This window comes from Phyllostomus hastatus, unplaced genomic scaffold, assembly GCF_019186645.2.
Source record: "Phyllostomus hastatus isolate PE091 unplaced genomic scaffold, TTU_PhHast_1.1 phas_scaffold_385, whole genome shotgun sequence".
Classification (NCBI taxonomy): Eukaryota; Metazoa; Chordata; class Mammalia; order Chiroptera; family Phyllostomidae; genus Phyllostomus; species Phyllostomus hastatus.
In genome coordinates this window covers 807,641-827,047 of record NW_025334026.1, presented here as the reverse complement: position 1 = coordinate 827,047, position 19,407 = coordinate 807,641, and the positions used below count along the sequence as shown (strand labels likewise).

Here is a 19,407-nt window from a genome sequence, read left to right as displayed (position 1 = left end):
CAGACTACCGATGAAGTCTGCGTTGTGTAATTCAAGGGAAATGCCATCTTCCCAGCCCTGGCTTCGAGGGCCCGGCTTCCAGCCTTCGGAAGCGAAAGGAGAGGAAGGGTGCCCTCACTGCCCGCAGAGCCCTTTGGCCAAAGCCGTACTGCTGTGTCACAAGCCCTGGTTGGTGCCTGGAGGAGCAGCGGAAGTCTCTCTTTCCTGCATCCTCCAGCTTTCTCACGTGGGTGGGGCTCCGGGGTCGCAGACGGTTCCCCATCCTGTGACAGAGGTGGTGGTGACTTAATCACTCCAGCTGGCAGTTCTTTAAAAAGGCTTGGGTCCCTGCCCTTTCCAAAAGCAGTTTTGGCAGCGCTTCAGGGGCCTGGAAAGGTCTTCACTTTCCTTTCCAGCAGTCACACTTCTGGGGATTTGCCCGAAGGAACTAATCCTAAATAAAGAAAAGAAAGGACTGGCGCCCAGCATTATCCACTGCAGCCCACGTTTGAGATCATCGTGAGCGACAGGTATGTATGTTGTAACTGCTTGGTGGAGCCTTAAGTAAGTTTTTATAAAGAAAACTTATGAGAATTTTTAAAATTATTTATTTATTTTTAGAGAGATGGGAAGGGAGGGAGAAACATTGATTGGTTGCCTTGTGCACAAGTCCCACCAGGGAACTGAACCCACAACCCAGGCACATGCCCTGACCAGAGATCAAACCCATGACTCTTTGCTTTGCTGACCCACTGAGCCACACTGGTCAGGGCAATTCTGAGAATTCTTTATCAACATGGAAAATAAGACGTAATGCTATGCTGAAAACACAACACTGATATGTGGACATGGCCTGGCTGGGCTGGGGTGTCCATCGGCTTTCCTAATGGTCTGTGATGTTGTCACATTTCTCTGAGTGGTAGGAAAAACAACCTGCGTGTGGTGAGGCGGTGGGGGGGGGGGCGGTGGAGGTGGGTGTCCCAGCCCCACTTCCCAGCTGACAGCCGCATCCCCAGGGCTCTGCCGCAGATCCAACACTAAAATCCAGGGTGTCTGTTCCATTTTCAAAAACGAAGACTGACATCCTAAGGCACATTTCCTTTCTGGATGCTCCTGTGACGTTCTGGAGGGGATGGGAAGGACTCGGAAACAGACCAGGGAGGCCCTGGAAGCCCCCTGGGAGGCAGAGCCCCTCAGGGCAAGGATTTGGTCTTTTTCACATCAAAAACTTGTTGACAGCTCACACAGCACAGCCTCTCTCCTGGAGCCTGAGGCAGGGGTGTTTATTTTTTCTAAATGGTTTAAAAAGGTCTTTATTTTATTGCAAAAGCAATACATGTTCGTTGTTTAAAAGAAAAAGCCCAAATAGTACCAAATTGTATAAAATAAAGCTCTTGCTCCCTTTTCTTCAGAGGGAGGCCTCCCCCCAACTGTTCAGGGCCTTTCTTTCTTTTAGGTATTTTCCATATCAAGGGTTTTCAAACTTCATTTTTTAGCTCCAAAACACAGTGAAAAGAAATAGATTTTGCATTGTAAGCCAGGATGCAGATACTGGCATATTACTGAAACAGAAGTTTTATGCAATATCCTTATGATAAGGATCATTCTCTGGAGTTGTCTATTCTGTTCTCTTCTGCTTTGTTCCATCCCATCCCATCCCATAACGAAAGTGGCTGGCCGGAGCCCAGTCAGATGGCCTCCTGTCCCGCAGCTTGGTGTGACCGTCGGTGAAACCGCCGCTGTAGACATGAACACACAACGTTGACTGCTCCCTGCTGCTGCTTTAAAAAAGTTATTTTTCAATTCCAGGTGACATACAGTATTATATTAGTTTCTGGTGTACAACACAGTGATCAGACATTTGTATGACTTACGAAAGGGATCACCCCGATAAGGCTAGTACCTTTCCTAACACCATGCATAATTATCACAATATTGTCGACTCTATTTCCTATGCTGTGTTTAACATCCCCTGACTGTTTTTGTAACTGGCAATTTGTACTTCTTAATCTCTTTGCCCTTGAGGATTTCACAGCCTGTTTTCCATAAGTGGACATGTGGGGCTATTTCTTCCTCCTTAAGCAACAGAGGAACTTGCTGAGTGGTATTTCACTACGTATTTGTCAGCTTCTTCTTAATAGTTATTTGTGTTTTCCCCACTTTGGGCTGTCATCAGGAAGGTTCTAGGGAATCTGCCATCCATGCACTGGTCCTAGGACATCCGAGCAGTGAAGTGAGCCCCTCAAATATCTTGATTGCTGCTGGGAATGACCCAGGAAGGGAATCGTGGATGTGCGCTTCTGGGGGTGGTGAAGGACCCTTTGCTCCCCTGCAGGGAACCCTTCACTCATACAGTGATCACACAGGACTTCTTTGTGCAACCTGCTCACGGTGCTGGGAAATACCTCATTTAGAAATGAGCTGGTCCCCAGTTCACTTCTCCTTTCCTCTCCCCTGCTTCCTCTTCCGTCACACTCGAGTGCATCAGAGGAGGGGACCCTCCTGAACCCTAATTCCAAAGCTTTTCCACATCGCTGGTCTTTCCGTTCAGAGGCCTCAGGGCTTTTGTGCTGTTCAGGGGCCAGTATGTACCCAAGTGGTAAGCGCTGGCTCCGTGTGCGCATGCGCACAAATCACAATGGGACCCACAGCTGCAGTGAAGTAGCTAGAAAGGGCCCTTTAGTTTCAGTCCTTAAGTGCAAATCCTGCCGCTGACACTTATAAAATCTTATGGAAAAACCTTAGGTTTTGGTCTCATCATCATTTATAAAACAGGGATTATAATTCTTAGCCAAAAAAGGGTAGAACAATGGGTAAGCACATAGACTTTAGAAAGAGCCTATTTGGATTTCGATCCTGACTTCACACTAACTAGATGTGTGAACTTGGGCAAGATACTTAACTTCTCTGTGTCTCATTTTCTTTATCTATAAAATAAGGAGAGTTGTAGTGTCTGCCTCATAGGGTTCTTGTGAGGATTAAGTGAGTTAATATCATGCTAGATTAATGCCTGGCTATGCATTTATTATTACTATTGTCATTATTAAGAATGATATTATTGCATTTGGCATGTAGTAAACAATTATAATTTTTTTTACTATGGTTTTAACCCTGGCTGGTGTGGCTCAGTGGACTGAGTGCCAGCCTGTGAACCAACAGTTCACCAGTTCAATGCCCAGTCCGGGAACATGCCTGGGTTGCAGGCCAGGCCCCCAGTTGGGGGCATATGAGAGGCAACCAGTTGATGTTTCTTTCACACATTGATGTTTCTCTCCCTCCTTCCCCCTTCTTTAAAAGTAAATAGATAAAATAATTTAAAAATTATGGTTTTAGAAAGAATATTTGTGGTTCAGAAGGCAGGAGCTCTAGTAATGAGTATTTAGTCCTAACTGTGTCTAGCCAAGCAGAGAACCAATATTAGGGTCCCTTCCCCAGCAGTTTTCCCATAGAGGTTTTTCCACATTTCAGTGTCTCATTTAGGTACCCCAAGAAGGTGCACTGGGGGAGGGGGTCAGGGAGGTGGCCAAGGGGGAGACAACCTCATCTCAGAAAGGGGGTAGGTGGAAGGGGAAGCAGCATAATTTACCCCTTGTTTGTGTGTAAATTTGCAAGGTAACAAAGACCCCTGATGATGCTCCCAGGCAGGGGCCTCGGGGCTACCTGTGTGGGAGCAGGATGCGGAAAGGGGGAGCAAAGCGTATGGAGGGTGTCAGGGGTCTCCCCCTTCCCTCCACACCGCCTTTTCCTTATTCATTTTCCAGGCCAGTGCTGGGCCTGTGGGAGACACCGGGAGCAACACACAATGATCCCTGTCCTCCCAGAGCTGACAGTCTAGCTGGGGAGACAGACGTGGGATAATAAATGTAATGTCGTTAATCAGTAGGTGGCAAGTGGTACGGAAGAACAGGAGAGGTGTCAAGAGAGTTGGGGAGGGGCTGTAATTTCAGGTAGGGTGGTCAGTGTGGGCCTGGGTGAGAAGGCGACATTTAAGCAAAGCCTTACAGAAGGGAGCAAACCACGAGGATACCCGAGGTGCCAGTGGTCCAGTCAGCGGAACAGCCAGAGCAAAGGCCTTAAGGCAGGACTGTGCTGAAACAGAGGGAGGCCTGCATGGCTAAAGCAGAGTGAGCAAAGTCAAGGGTGTTTGGAGGTGAAGGCAGAGAAGAAATCTGGCTTAGGTCATATAGGGCTCTGGAGGCCTTAGGGAAGGTCCTGGTGCCTCTCTAGACAGTGAGGAAACTGAGTCAGGAGCTCAGGCTGGGGGTGGTTGGTGGTTTCTGTCCTGAGTACATTTGCTTGGGTGGGACCATTTTCTTATCAGGATACTGTGGCTGCTGCTAACAGATGAAAACTCTGATTCTAGAAACACATGGGGCACATTCACAGGCCTTGTGGTTTTGTTTCTGGTGGAAGGGGAGCTTATAAACAATACAACAATAGCTGTGAATGACTGAAGCATTACCATGTGCCCCGCATGGTGCCATGCTGCCTCCCTTCAGCAGTTCACCTCACTGTCATGGCTATACTGGTGGCAGGACAACTGAGAAACAGGGAGTCTGGCAGGAGGGCTTGGCCAAGATCCTGCCACCAGGAAGGTTACTCTGTTCTAGGCCTCGTGCCAAACGCAAAGTCATCACCAGTGCTCTGAGCATTTCCTCAAACCAAAGGGGACTGAATGCCCACCCCCCACCCCCAAGCCCTGGTTGGTTAGGCCCTCTGGACATTGTGCAATCCCAGGCTTCCCCAGGCTTGCCCCTGGCCTGCACTTGGCCTTTTGGCTAGAAGAGAAACCCACCTTGAATCAAGGTCAGCAGCTGGTGCCAGGCAACCTAGAACTGTTGGACAAACACTGGTGTTCAGGTTCAAATTCCAGGAAACAGAGAAACAGCCCAGCAATGGTGTGCCTGGGAGAAAACCCCAGATGAGGAAGTCCCTTTGAAAGCTGGATGAGAAGGTGGCACCCGTGTCCAGGGCTCCTAGAGAGACAATGGTGCAAGTGACAGAGGGCCTCCGTGGGTGTCCTGAATGAGGGGACGAGTCTGTGTGGGTGGAGACCTGGGCTGGACTGGGATAGCTGGCAGACCATTTCCTTTCAGACTGGAGTTTGCTTCAACTCACACAGAACTGCTTATTTCTGTTTTGTGGGTTGGGGCTCTGTAGAGACTTCATTGAAGGGAAATGATCTAAGGTCCAATAGCCTGAAAGACACAGGTCTGGGTGATCTAGAAGGCTCCAAGCTCCTCCAAGAAGCTCTCCATGGCATGGTGACTAAACACAGGCTTGGAGCCAGGCAGCCTGGGCTCACATGCCACTGCTACCATTACTAGCTATGTGACCTTTGGCAACCTGCTTAACCTCTCTGGGCCTCAGTTGCTACATCTGTGAAATGAAGCGATAATACTTTCATCATGGAATTGTTGGCAGACTAGTGCACCATGGGATTGCTTGTAAAATAAATAGGATTCTGGGATGCGTGCTCCACCCCCACTATGGCCCCTCCTCACCCCGGGCTGTGGAATGGATCTCAGAGAATGAAGCTTTTCTGTGCTACAAAGCTGTGTATTTCTCAGGGGCTATGAGAAGGAGCCAGCAATGATTGCGCAGTCACAGGGCACTCACTTATTATTGATTTCTTATCTATCTTCCATGCTCCCAATCTGAACATGAACTCCAGGGGAGTCAGGACCTTGCCCTTTATTTCAGTACCCTGGTCCTCACCCCTGGAACAGTCCTGGCACACAGGACAGAGCAGCTGAGGGAATGGAGAGACTGTCTGAGTGCCATAGGAGTCAGCCAGACCTGGTACGAATGTGTCTTCAGTCCCCCTCTTGCTGTGTGACCTCAGTTTCCTCATCTACAGGACAGCAGGCTTTTTGGGGGGATGAAAATGAGATAGTGAATATAAAAGCACTTTACTCAGGGTTTGGCACTCAGCTGGGGACCCAGTTAGTGTTTCCCATCACTGTCATTGCTGTCATCGTCATCATCATCAGTCTGTACAGGTGTTCATCCTGCGCCCCTTGCTGACTGCTGTGGCTGGTGTGTGAATTGTTTAGTAGCAGCAGAGGCATGCAATGTGACATCTGGGTGCTGCTGTTAAGGAGGTCAGGCGTCTCATCCTGAGGTCACATTTTCCCTGTTGGTTATAGTGCACCCAAAGCAGGTAACCGTGTCCGCTCTCTGAGCAGGCCAGAAAAGGCCTCACCTGCTACTCAGTGGGCCTGGTGAAGACGGAGGTGTCATGAGTTCCAGGTCCGTCTCCCACACCTCCAGGGCAAAGGCTGACCAGGTCATTATGGGCCCCAGGAAGCTTACCTGGGCCTCCACTTGGGCACAGGCTGTCAGTGCCTTAGACCACAGAGACCAGGGACTGATTTGGGCCTCCTGCCCTGGTGAGAAGCAGACCAGACAGTTGACATTCCCAGATAGAATAGAGAACACCCCGTTAAATATAAATTTTAAACAAACAATGAGTGATTTTTTTAAGTTTCAGTATGTCCTGTGCAATATTGGGTATATATTGCAGGTCCGTAAAATTTGGGACGTGCTTATACTAAACAATCACTTGCTATTTATCTAAAATTCAAATTTAACTGGGCACATGTGTTTCTATTTGCTACATCTGGCAACTCCACCAAGGCCTTTCTCTGCCCCTGACCATACAGAGCCCCAGGCCCAGCAAGGACAGTGAGCTGGGATCAGGCACCAGGCGGGGGTGCAACCTTGGGCAAATCACTCGCCCCCCCAGCCTCAGTTTCCCCACCTGTATAACTCAGCAGGCAGAATCTCTGCTGCACAGGGCTTTTGTGAGGATGAACTGTGTGATGTGTGTGGGAAAGTGTTTTGGAAATGGAAAAGGTGTTATGGAAACATGAGTTACCAGAATTCATTGTTATGAATAACACACACCAGTCAGTGGAGGCTATTTCTGGCAACTGAGTTTTTTTTTTGAAAATTAGTTTTTTGAAAGCAATTTGTGTTTGTTTTTGAAAATGGAGAGTTGCTAAAGGAGGAAAAGATTTCTAATTTTCATCACTCAGCAACGACCTTTGATAGGTTCTTTATCCTTGAAAAAGTGTGAAGATGTTTTTCCAAGTGTGTGTGTGTATGTTTTTCTTTGTAACAAAAATGTATCATATTCTGTATTTTTTAAAGCAGTCTATTTTTCTTCCCTAGCTGCTGTCATTTTTTAAGTACACAGAATGAGCAAGTCTCATGCAGAGGAAATCTCTCCCTTTCTGTCTGGTCCCTGTTATTCCAGTGGTATTGGCGCATGTGTGTCTGCTTCCCAGATCTCATTCTGAGCCCTTTCAGGTTGGAACACAGATGCAAAGTCTGCAGTGGGAAGAGAAAATAGTCACAGACATCATGTAGATCTGTGTGGCACCCCCTCCTTCTGTGTCTTAACAGGGCATACATGAGATGCTCGCCTTAGTTTTTTTAAAACTGAGTAAAATTCACATAATACACAAATTAACATTTTAACCACTTTAAACTCTACCATTCTACATTCACAATATTGTGCAACCACCACTATCAACTTCCAGAACATTGTTAACACCCCCCAAAAGAAAGCCCATACTCATTAGTAGTCACTTTTCATCCCTTCTAGCCCCTGGCAACCACTTAATGCTTTCTGTGTCTATGGGGTTGCCTATTCTCCAGACTTCATGTAGGTGGAATCACATGACATGTGACCTTTTATGTCTGGTGTCTTTCACAGATTGGAATGTTTAGGGTTGACCCATGTCATAATATGTATCAGTACTTCCTTTTTATGATCAAATAATATTTCATCTTATGGATATACCACATTTCATGTATCCATTAATCAGTTGATGGACATTAGGGTTATTTCCACCTTTTGACTATTATGAACAATTCTGATGTGTATATTCCTGTACAAATTTTTGTTCAAATACCTGTTCTCAGTTCTTTTGTGTATGTGCCTAAGGGTGAAACAGTAACCACTCCATTTTATATTTCCACCAGCAATGCATGAGGTTTTCAATTTCTTCACATCCTTCCCAACACTTGCTATTTCTATTTAAAAAGTTTTTATGACCACCATAGTGGGTATGAGGGTTTACATCATTATAGTTTTCATTTGTACTTTCCTGGTGACTAACGATGGTAAGCATCTTTTTCATGTGCTTGTTGGCCATTTGTGTAATTTCTTTGCAGAAATGTCTGTTCAAATCCTTGGCCCGTTTTTACTTTAACTCAATTTTATTGTTCTGTGGTAAAAATATATACAACATAACATTTACCATTTTAACTATTTTTAAGTGTACATTTCTGTGGCATTAAGTGCTTTTACCATGTTGTGAAACTACCCCACTATCTCCAGAACTTTTTTTCTAAAAAAGACAATTAAAAAGAAAGTTTCAGGTTCACAGAAAATGTAAGAGGAAGGTACAGAAATTTCCCACACCCCCTCCGCCACCCCACAGCCTCCCCCATTGCCAACACCCCCACCGGAGTGGTGCACATGGTACAGCTGAGGACCCCACATTGACGTTGGCACATCACCGTCCCACCAAGTCTACAGTGCACCGTAGAGTTCAGTCTTGGTATTGTACATTACATGGGTTTGGACAAACGTGTAATGACAAGTACCCAACAGTATTTTCACTGTCCTAAAATTCCTCTTGTTTCTGCCCATTCATCTGTCTCTGATTCCCTGCCCTCCCTCCCCAGTGTCTGGCAACCACTGCTCTTATTATTGTCTCCATAGTTTTCCAGAACATTTTTTCTTTTTGTTTTTAAAAAATTACTTAATTTTTACAAAGAGGGGAAAGGAGGGAGAAAGAGAAGGAGAGACACATCAATGTGTGGTTGCCTCTTGCGTGTCTTCCCCACCAGGGACCTGGCCTGCAACCCAAGCATGTGCCCTGACTGGGAATCAAACCAATGATCCTTTGCTTTGCAGTCTGGTGCTCAATCCATTGAGCCATACCAGCCAGGGCTCTTTTCCAGAATATTTTGGTCATCTCAATGCCCATTTAAAAAATTGGGTTGCTTGTGTTTTTGTTGTTGAGTTGTAAGAGTTCTTTATAAAATATGAATTGAGCATTCTATTTGATTGTAATCAAATATATTAGTTACAAATATTTTCTCCCTTTTTGTTGGTTGTCTCCCTTTGTGTGGGACATTCTTGATGGTGTCCCTAGATGTACAAAGGTTTTTAATTTTGATAAAGATCAGTTTAACTATTTTTTTCTTCTGTTGCTTGTGCTTTTGGTGTCATATTTAAGAAACCATGACCTAATCCAAGGTCATGAAGATTTACACTTTTGTTTTCTTCTAAGAGTTTTACAGTTTTTCTGTTTCGTTAAATTTTGTATATGGTGTGAGATAGGGCTCCAACTTCATTCTTGTGTCCTTGGACATCCAGTTCCTCCAGCACTCCCGAAGGAATGCCAGAGAGCGAAGGAATGCCAGAGAGCGGGGATCTAGGGGAGTCAGGACGGAGTGGGGGGCAGGGGCCAAATTCAGGAGGGACAGGAGGCAGGGACAGAGACGCAGCAGCAGAATCCGAAAGGGGAGAAACCTGGATGGAGAAGTGGGTGGGGGGAGAATGCTCCGAGGTCAGCACAAGGAGCCAGGGCTGAAACTGAGGGTTTCAGGAATGACTAAGGCCGGGGTGTAATCTGGTCAGTGGGAAACCAAAGAAGTGGAGGGGAAAGGCAGAGTCGGAAGGGTAGGTGGTCTCTCTCGGGGTTACAGGCCGGGCCGGACGGGATGGCGTGGGCCCGAGGTGGTGGCCCCGTGAGCGCCCAGACGCGAGCCTCAGCTGCCCGAGGAGGCGGAGGCGGGGAGAAGCCGGAAGCCCGGGCCTCACGCTCCGCCCCGGTGGGTGCAGCCCCCCGCCCCCGCTCCCATCCCCGCAGCGGTCCCGCCCTCCAGCGCTGCCGCGCTCAGACCTACCGGCTCAGTGGTGGCGCAAGCAGCGGTGAGTGCCGCGTGGAGGCAGCCAGGGCACTAGTGGGGGGCGCGGCGGCGGGGGTGGAACCTGAGGGGTGTCCTGGGCCGCGAGCCGGGTCCCTGCGGCGGGGGCACCTGCCCGGGGCTTGGGAGCAGCTGAGGCCGGGAGACCCGGGCATCGCGCGGGTGGTGGCGGTCGATAACCCTGGCCGGTCCCGGAGTTCGACCCGGGGTGGAGAGCGCAGGGGTCCGACCGAGAACTTTCTCGAGGGACCGGTGCGGGCCGGTTTCCAGCCTCTCAGCGCTTGTCTAGGATGTAGGACAGACTGATTTCCGATCCTGCGCCCCTGAGCGAGCCGGTGGTCCGCGGGTCGCGCGCGATGGGGTCTCCTGGCCCCAACCTGGAAGGCCGCTCCTGCGGGTCCACGTTGTCCCCTTCGGGGAAAGGACGTCGCGAGGCTTTTCGGAACGTTGCGATTCCCTGTGGTGACTGCGATCTAAAAGTTGGGTTTTCCAGAACCATCACCCGGGAATTCAGAAACAAAACCAAAGCAAACAACGAAAAACGAATTTCCGGACCCAGGTCCCAAAATTCGGCTTGTCGGGTCCAGAGCATCCCTCTGGCCCAGGAGATCCACGCAGAATTCAGGACCACCCTCGGTGGGCGCCTATATGGATACCTCAGGGCCTGGGGGAGAGCACCGGGAGGTGAAAATCGGGACACAACTCGAAGGGGGTCTTGGCCCGGCTAGGTCCCATCTCCCGGGGTAAGATTGGCACCCGATGAGCACAGGAGTCTACCCAGACCCTGTCCGCTGCGGGTGTCGGTTGGGGGCCGGTGTCACAGGCCGGGGAACCTCTGGCAGAGGTGGACATTGCCCCTCCTGTCAAGCTGGCAGGTGCCCTCCCCTCAGCTTTCCAGGTGAGCGTGGATCTGGGCATTGGGTTGGATGTTAATGCCGGGAGCTACTGATCAGATTAGGGAGGGGAGGTGTTGGGGAAAATGGTGAGTCCTGGAAGCTCAATATCCAGGGATCAGGCCAGTTGGACCTTGGCTAGTTTTCTGGTCGCTTTTGTGCTTTGGGATAGTGGGCTGATGTCATTCACTGTTGGACTATTTTTTGATTATTGGGAAATCCAGTTTCTGGAAGTTACAGGCCCTTCCTGTGTAACTCATCAGGTTAGACTCTCCTACCAGTCTTCCCTTGGGGAATAAATGCCTCCTCTAGCCTTGGTGCTGGTTCAGGGGCTGCCTGGAAGGAAGATTGGCCCTGTAGTTCTGGGGGGGGGGGGGGCGGCTTTTAAGGAAAACTCATGATTTGCATGAATATGTGCCTCACTTAGGAAAGTGAGCCATCTTGGGTGGCTCTTTTAAAATAGGGCTAACCTGGATCCCTGTAAAGAGAGCCAGTATCTGGGATTCTCCCACTGTGTTTGGTTTTTATCGTTGTTGGATCTGAATCTGGCTCTACCGCCCCTAGAATAACACCCATGTTGCACTCGGCTTTCCTCTCAGCCAGCCCTTGCTTTGGGATCTAATGTGTACCAGACTCTAAGAAACACTTAGGAGAGTGTTTCTCCTATGGGAGAAACTATGGGAGATGGCCATCTTCCCTCTTTCCTGTTACTTTAAGGCATTAATAATAGATGCTTTTATTCACATTTGAAAAAGTATCCTTGTAAGGTTTCTGTGGATTAAGTGACATGGCGATTGATCTAAGATGGAGGATCAATTTGTTAAGTCTCTAAAATACTAGACTGAAGTAATTCACTCTCTTTGGTGAGTAAGTTTCCCTCTGTTCCTTCAGTCCCTTTTATAGGCTGGCTGTGGGGAAATTAAGTGCTATACCCTCACCCTGGAAAGGACACAGAAGAAATGGCTCCTGGTCCTGAGGGGTTGACACAGTGGGTAGAAAGTGGAAACACACACACAGAGGAAAGAGCAGTCACTCACCAAGGTCCGGCAGGGGGTTGGGAGGAATGAAAGGGAGGTTGCTATGAGCATGGGCCAGGTTAACGAAGGAAAGTTTAGTAGCCAACCTGAGGCCTGGGCACATTTGGCAGAGTGACAATGTGGACATGGTGGGCAGCATTCCACCGTTTGCAGAAGAGTCTCAGCAAAGCTTTGGAGGAGGCACAGACATTCCCAGGGTTGAGGACAGGGAAAGGGGGACTGCTGAGAAGGGGAGCCAGAGGTATTTCTAGCTTAAGTTAATTTTCAAGGACATAAACAGTGCATGCACTGCAGCCGTTGACTGTCCCTGCTGACCAGAGGTGTAGGTAAGGCCATTCTGAGAATAGGCTGGTGCCTATCAGGACTTAAAATTCTTCCACCCAAGGTGAATCTCCCCAAAGCAGTGGTGACAGTGGAAAAAAGGAGGTCCACATGAGGTAATCCTGGAGCCTTGGTACTGCGACTTGTCTTCTGGTTTTGCTTTTGCTGCCGTGAAAATAGCCCTGTGGGCGAGGTAATCAATCTCATTGGGCAAATAGACCTCCTTAACTACGTCTTTCTTTAGCACAGATGTGTTTGTGATGTCTTTGCTGCTCCTTTGGCCACCCGTGGCCTGTTCTGGACTTGATTGGTGTTTACTTACGTAAAGTTGTTATTTGAGCTTAAAGTGGTACTTGCCCGAGTCCTCAAAATTTCATCGTGTTTGAATCTGCCTTGGCACTCTGGGCAGCTGTGATAACACTTCAGTAGCTAATGAAGCTGTCCCTTCAACTTATTTATTTCAGTGGAAGAACTGGGAATATTCATAAGTTTAAGGCATGGACAGAATCAAAGGTGTCTAGTGATTCCCTGCCTCCTCCTAGTAGGCAGAAATTAATTCACCATGATCCTGAAAGCCTGAGGCACTTTCTCCTCTATCACTTTCTTTAATGGTATTGTTAACTTCAGAGAACAGAGTGGTGGAGAATTTAAGCCGTTTAGCTCATGGAGCTGTAGAATTGACAGTGTTCCTGGGGAAAATTTAAGAGCTTAGCATTGACTTACCTGAACTTTGAGTCCAGGGAGGTTATTTGTAGATGGTGCATCGATACTTTTTAATGTTATATAAAAATAACTATTACAGAAAATGTGGAAGATAAAGAAGAAAAGGAGGCATAATCTTACTGTGTGAATGAACAGTTAGCATTTTTTTTTTTTTTTAAATTCAGCGGTTTCATCTGTTGTCATGGTGCCTGTTTTTTTTATGAAGCTGCAATCAGGGGACACACAGTGTTGTCTCCTGACGCCATCCCATTAATGTTCTCATTGCACCATTTCTTCAAAAACCCTCATTCACGTGGAAACTGGGGATGTGGTTTCCCCAGGAATCTGCAGGGAAATTGCCCTCTCTGATTTTGGGGGAGAGGCCCAATTCCCCAGTTGGAGCATTTTCCACTCCACAATTCACAGTAATTTGTACTTGTGCCACGTTTGAACCTGGCTTTCAGATTGTGGTAACTTTATCTCTGACTTGTGGAGTATATCGCCCTGCAGAAACAGACTGAATTCAGAAGTGGAATTTGAAAGCGTTTCTCTGAGGTATTTCACTGCGAGCCTCTGTATTCTTATGGAAGTGTGCTGAATTTGTATGGAAGTGTGCTGAATTTGTATGGAAGGGTACTGAATTTGTATGGAAGTGTGCTGAATTTGTATGGAAGTGTACTGAATTTGTATGGAAGTGTACTGAATTTGTATGGAAGTGTGCTGAATTTGAATTTGTTGGGGGTGGGGGGGCTGTCCAGTAGCCTAACAACTGTGGTGCAGTTTCTCACTTCCTTCCCCAAGATAACTGGAGACCCCGATTTCCTCTTTTGTCTAAATTCTTCTTCCTTCCTAACTTAGAGTTTAAGAAGCGCCATTTATGCTGGACGTTCTCTGGAGCCACGTGCAGGTTAAACTCCATCACAGCACAAGCAGCACCGCCGAGTCTTTGTATTTTAAAGATGGCTGGCCAGTGGCCCTTCCTTGAAGAATTTTGAGCTACATTCGATATAATAAATGTATGAGTCAAAGACTTCCTTAGGGCTTTTGTAATCAGGTTTCACTTATGCTCGTGTTATTGTAAAGAACATTTTTCTCCAGAGACTGTAAAAGACCAGACATTTTGGGTCGTTCCCAGCTGGTCCTCCACCTCGTGTACAAACAAGGCTGTTTTTTTCCAGAGACCTGACAATCCGCATGTGTGCCCTTTCGCCAAAGAAATCCCTTTTTTTTTCCTGGGGTCTTCTGGGGTCATTTCTGTTATGTGCATATTCCAGGATGTCTCCTTGGTTTCTTTTCTGGGGCTGGAGGGTGGAGGCGGTGAATGGAATTGAATAATCTTCCTTTTTTCTTCCTGAAACAACTGATTTTGGAGGATTAAGTCGGTGGTGAAAACACTACTTTATCTCCTCTCTGAAGGCCTTGCCCTTTGGTGTACTGGTTGATCCCTAAATCTGGAAAACAGTTCTATACACAGCACAGAGATGTATTTTTAGAAGTTCATTACTCACATGTGGTTAAGACAGCTTTTTTAGAGTTTTGAAGTATATATTTTAAGAAAGAGGGTACAGATTTGTGGAGTGTCAATGTGCATTCAGCTAGGAGGAGTTTTGGAGATTCCTTAAAATTTAAGGCTTGATCATTCACTTAAATTTGGGGATATGTTTTTCTTTCTTTCTTTTTCAACCTCCCCAATTAGAAATATTAGAAACCCCGCCTCCACTTAATCTTTTATGTTTCACCAAAATACACTAAAAATACTTTTAAAAAAACAATCTTTTTAGTATGTATATTTAAAAAATTGAACTTGAATGCCGTTGGGTGAGGCCTGCCTGCCTCAGTTCACCTTATAGTTTAATTTTAGATTGGCAGGAAAGTTGCAGTTAATGCAGGGGTTCTGTGCGGCCCTCGCCCAGTTCCCCTGTAGCTGGCATCTTACATCATCGCCACGGTACGTGCGTCAAACGAAGACACTGACGTTGGTGCCTCACCAGTCACCAGATCTTACCGGAGTTCACCAGCTGTTCGCTGCTGTCCATTTTCCTGCCCCGCTCCCACCCTGGGCACTGCCTTGCATCTAATCCCTCGTCTCCCAGTCGCCTCTGGTCTGTTACGGTTGCTCAGTTTCTCCTTGTTTTTCATGACTGCTTTTGAGAAGTACCAGGCAGGGATTTTGTAGCATGTGCCTCAAATTGGATTTGTGTGATGTTTTTCTCATGATCACACAGGGGTTACGGGTCTGTGGAAGAATGCCACAGAGATGAGGGGCCCTTTTCATCACATCCCCTCAGGGGGTCTGTGATAGCCATGTGACATCGCTAATAACATTAGCCTTCATCTCTAGGTGAAGGTGGGCTTTGCCGGGTTTCTCCACTGCAGAGTTACTCTCTTCCTCTTTTCATTTATTATTCTTTAAAATCAAGATACTAAATCCAGCTCATACCCGGGAGGGGAGGGTATCTACACAATATTATTTGGAATTCTTCTGTAAGGGAGATCTGTCGTTTCTTCTTCATTTAAAAAATACACACTTCAAAAGACCTGGCGCTCACTAGAAATATGCCCATCATCTGTGGGGTATATAGGTCAGACACGTGCTCACAAAATCTCAGCTCTGCAAGGAGGTGGGCTGTGTATACTGCTTTCCCAAAGACCTGTGGGGAATCTAGAGAAACGTAGAACAGAGCCCGAGCTTGCCCTGGAGGAGTGTAATGTGGTCCAGTTTGGACACAGAGTCTGCCTTGCAGACAGGAAGTAATTAAGATGCATGAGGAAGGCATGTGTCATCGAGGACTAGATGGTGTGGGCTCCGTCAGGGGAAGTGGGATGGCTTGAAAACAACGCAAAGGTTAATGTTTACCACCCTGTCTCACTTGATTCCTGAGTCTTGCTAAAGGAGACACCATTGTTTTCCATAGTTTTCAAAGACATGACAGTTACAATACTTGCTGTCATCTGGAATAGAGCCAAAATTGAGCCAATATTTGCTTTTTAAAGCAAATATAAGACTTCCCAGTATCACAGATGTTTTCATTAAACCAGATGCTCAAGGTTGTTTACCTTACTTGTAGGAGGCACCCAAGCAAACCAGTAACTGTTACTCACCTAGAATCCTTACACCCCGGGGTCTGGCTGCCCAGTCCAAGGCTTTGAATTGGCAGGTGGAGAGGTGGGCTGGGGATGGCCACCTGCCCAGGCTGGACGATGGGCAGCCTGGGATAGCACAGCCAACACAAGCATTTTCTTGTTTATGTTTGTGCATTTTAAGAAAGCAGAGGGAAACATGGGACTGATTTTAGAACGTGGTTAAGATTCTTGCTGGGGAGGGATGTTGAAAGAGGCTGTCAGTCAGAGTGAAGCAACACCAGAAGTTATGAGATTGGCATTTTCATTGTGTGTAGACATGATCTGGGGGGAGGAGGACTCTGTTGGCTGTGGGCCGTGGGGCCTTTGAAGTTTGTGAAGTGATGGTGGGAGGTGTTGGGTGGCTGCTGCTGTGGTTGGTTTCTCCCAGTATTACAGGTTTTGAGGCTTATTTTTAGAATCTGAACTCTCCTTGTCAGGAGTTGAGTACTTTTGGGGGGTTTTGAAATTGCTCTTGAGCTACCGGTTAATGAAACAACCATTGTGTAAAGTCCCTCCCAGAAGGTCTAGCCTGGTGCCCACCTCATCCAGACCAGGCTCCTGGTGGTGTGAGTGTTCCCATCGCCCAACCCGCCCTGCTGGCCTCCTCACGGGACACAGGTGTGCTTGCTTCTGCATGCTCTGCCAGGCTGCCCTCCAGACCCGCTACTTGCTTGGGAACCTGGATTCACTTTTCCCTTTGTGTCTGCCCCATACCTCCCCCTGTGGGTTAACTTTACCTCCCCAGGTGGGCTCCTTAGGGCTGTCGAGGGAGGGTCCACGTTGCCCCAATCCCTCGTCTACCATCAGCCTGCAGCACCTCCTGCGTGAAAAATGGACAGTAGCACAAAGTGCAAAGAGAAGAACTTTATTTTGGTAAAGAGGATGTGGTTAGTACAAACTTGGGAATTATACAGCAGGAATGGTAGAGTGCACGTCTTCTCACTAAACAGAAGTGATCAGAAGCCTTAATCACTCCACACTCTCAGGGCAGGGCCAAAGGGCGAGGTGCCGGGCATGGACATTAGATACAGTTCCTGGGACTGAGGGCTGTGATGATGTCATTTCACCCAGAGGGAGGATGTCTAGGAAGCCAGTTTGGGGAAGGCAGATAAGGGTTTACAAAGGGGGCCTTTTCTCCCCCCATTTTAAAACAAATTGAATTTATTTTATTTAATTATAAATATTATATAATTATAAATATATATTAAGCTATATCAATAAGTTTTAAATTCACTGAGCTGTACTTAATAAATATATGTAATTTATTTAATTTTCCTTAATTTAATTTTGATTGTGTAGTATTGCTCTGGTTCAACATACAAAAGACCAACAAGGGTGTAAACGTGAAGTGTGTCCGTCCCACTGCACCGCCTGCTCGCCTCCCCTGCGTACAGGCAGCCACTGCTACGGTTTCCTGTGTGTCCTTTTGGTGGTATCTCACGCATATTATATAAGGAAATACGTATGTCCTTCTCATACACAAGCAGTAGCTTGCTGTAAATGCAGTTTGGGCTTTTTTTTTTTTTTAGATTTTATTTATTTATTTTTAGAGAAGGAAAGGAGGGAGAAGGAGAGAGAGAGAGAAACATGAATGTGTGGTTGCTGGGGGTCATGGCCTGCAACCCAGGCATGTACTCTGACTGGGAATCGAACCTGTGACACTTTGGTTCGCAGCCCATGCTCAATCCACTGAGCCACGCCAGCCAGGGCTAGTTTGGGCTTTTTTCATGTAGTGGTTTGTCTTGGGGATTATTGCGTTTCTGCATATTGCTTCTTTGTTCTGTTTTGGTGGTTGCATACCATCGCCTCAGGTGGATCGACCACCAGCAACCTACCCGGCTTCCTGCTGATGGACAATTAGGTGGCTTCTAGCCACATTGCAGTGAATACCTCTGTGTCCTCATTGTCTTGTCACTTCGCCCACGCGTGGGGTTATCTCTAATACATACTCCTAGACGGGGACTTGCTGGGTCAGAGGACTCGTGCATGTTAAATTTTGGTAGATGCTTCCATTGTGTGAGCCTCAGTTTACCTTCCCACCAGTCCTGTGTGAGTGACATCTACAAGCAGGCCATCTCCATGTGCAACCAAACATTTTGCTCTTTGCCAGGGTGAAAATGACAGATGTAATGTTGGGTGACACTGCCCTGGTATCAGTGGTGAGATTTTTAAAAACACAGATCTTCTGTTTTAGAGTAGTTTTAGATTTGCAGAGCAGTTAGTGTAGAAGGCCCTTATTCTCCATCTGGCTCCCCCTTCATTCACATCACCAGGCGTGTGCGTCACAACTGAGACACTGACATTGCTGCCTAACTTGCAATTAACCGGACTCCAGACTTCACTTCTGGATTCTGTTCCCCGGTCCTGCATTGTATGTAGTTGTCATGTCTCCAACTCCGGTTTGTGGCAGTTTCTCAGACTTTCTTTGTTTTCTTTGACCTTGGCAGTTGTGAGGAGTACTGGCCTGGTCTCCTGTAAAACGTTGCCCAGTCTGGGTTTTGTCTGATGTTTTCTCACGATGAGCCTGGGGTCAGAGGTGTGTGGGAGGAAGACCACATTGCTGACGTGCAAGGATGTGATGTCCACATGACTTCTCACTGATGGTGTTAAGCCTCCATATCTGTCTCTGCGTTGTCTTAACTGCAGCTCCTCCTTACTTTAGAGAGAGGGGAGCATCTTTTTATATGTGAAGCTGAAGTTGTCCAGGGATGGGTCATGGTCAGCTAGATGGGTGAGGGGTTGAGGATGGGGGGACCATAAGTACTGTATGCAGACCCCTGAGTCCCTGGGGCCTGGTTACAGAAGGGCTGATGGGGAAGGAGCAGCCCCTGAGGGAGACCGAAGTTCAAGGCCAGGCCAAATGAGAAAGTCCTTTCAGAGGAGGAGCCTGGCAGTGACGCATGCACCGGCCCGCAGTGTCCATGGCATTGTGGATGAGACGAGATACATTCACATGGACTACCAAGTCCTGTGGAGGAAAAGGGAGGGCACGGCCACTCTCTCAAGAGGAGAGCGCACTGACCCTTGCCTTGATAAGCTTTTATTGGATTCAGTTTGCACAGGAATACAGGTAAAGCTCATTAATCATTGTCAGGCAGTAAGGATCAAACAATAGATAGCACACAAAGAACTACAAGGGCTTATTCTGAGTCAGGGTCTGTTAGCTAAAGGGCTACAAAACTTTGGGAAACTCATTTCCTGTTTGGACTCTTACCATTTAATTGAGAGCATTCTCAGCGAAGCAGGTTTCACAGGATTTTATGTATTCTTTCTCAGGCCTGGTCACCCAGGGAACCCACCCTTTCCAGCACAGGGCTGCACCACCCTCTGTCATTGTTTCAGGATTAAGTCAGGCAGGGAAAGTAAGGCTGAAGGAGACTTCTCACAGACAGAATGAGGAC

General features: G+C 47.4%; 1 protein-coding gene across 2 annotated transcripts in view; it reads left to right on the top strand.

Moving 5' to 3' along the window:
- The first annotated feature begins 281 nt into the window (after positions 1–281).
- The window catches only part of LITAF (lipopolysaccharide induced TNF factor), a 41,401-nt gene continuing 22,275 nt past the window's right edge, over positions 282–19,407 (top strand). The window contains exon 1 of one of the 2 annotated variants that reach the window (XM_045819633.1): positions 282–509. The gene's annotated coding sequence lies outside the window, so the exon portion shown is untranslated. Of the gene's footprint in view, positions 510–9,788; positions 9,935–19,407 lie in introns of those variants that run through there. The other variant, XM_045819632.1, reaches the window with a different exon arrangement.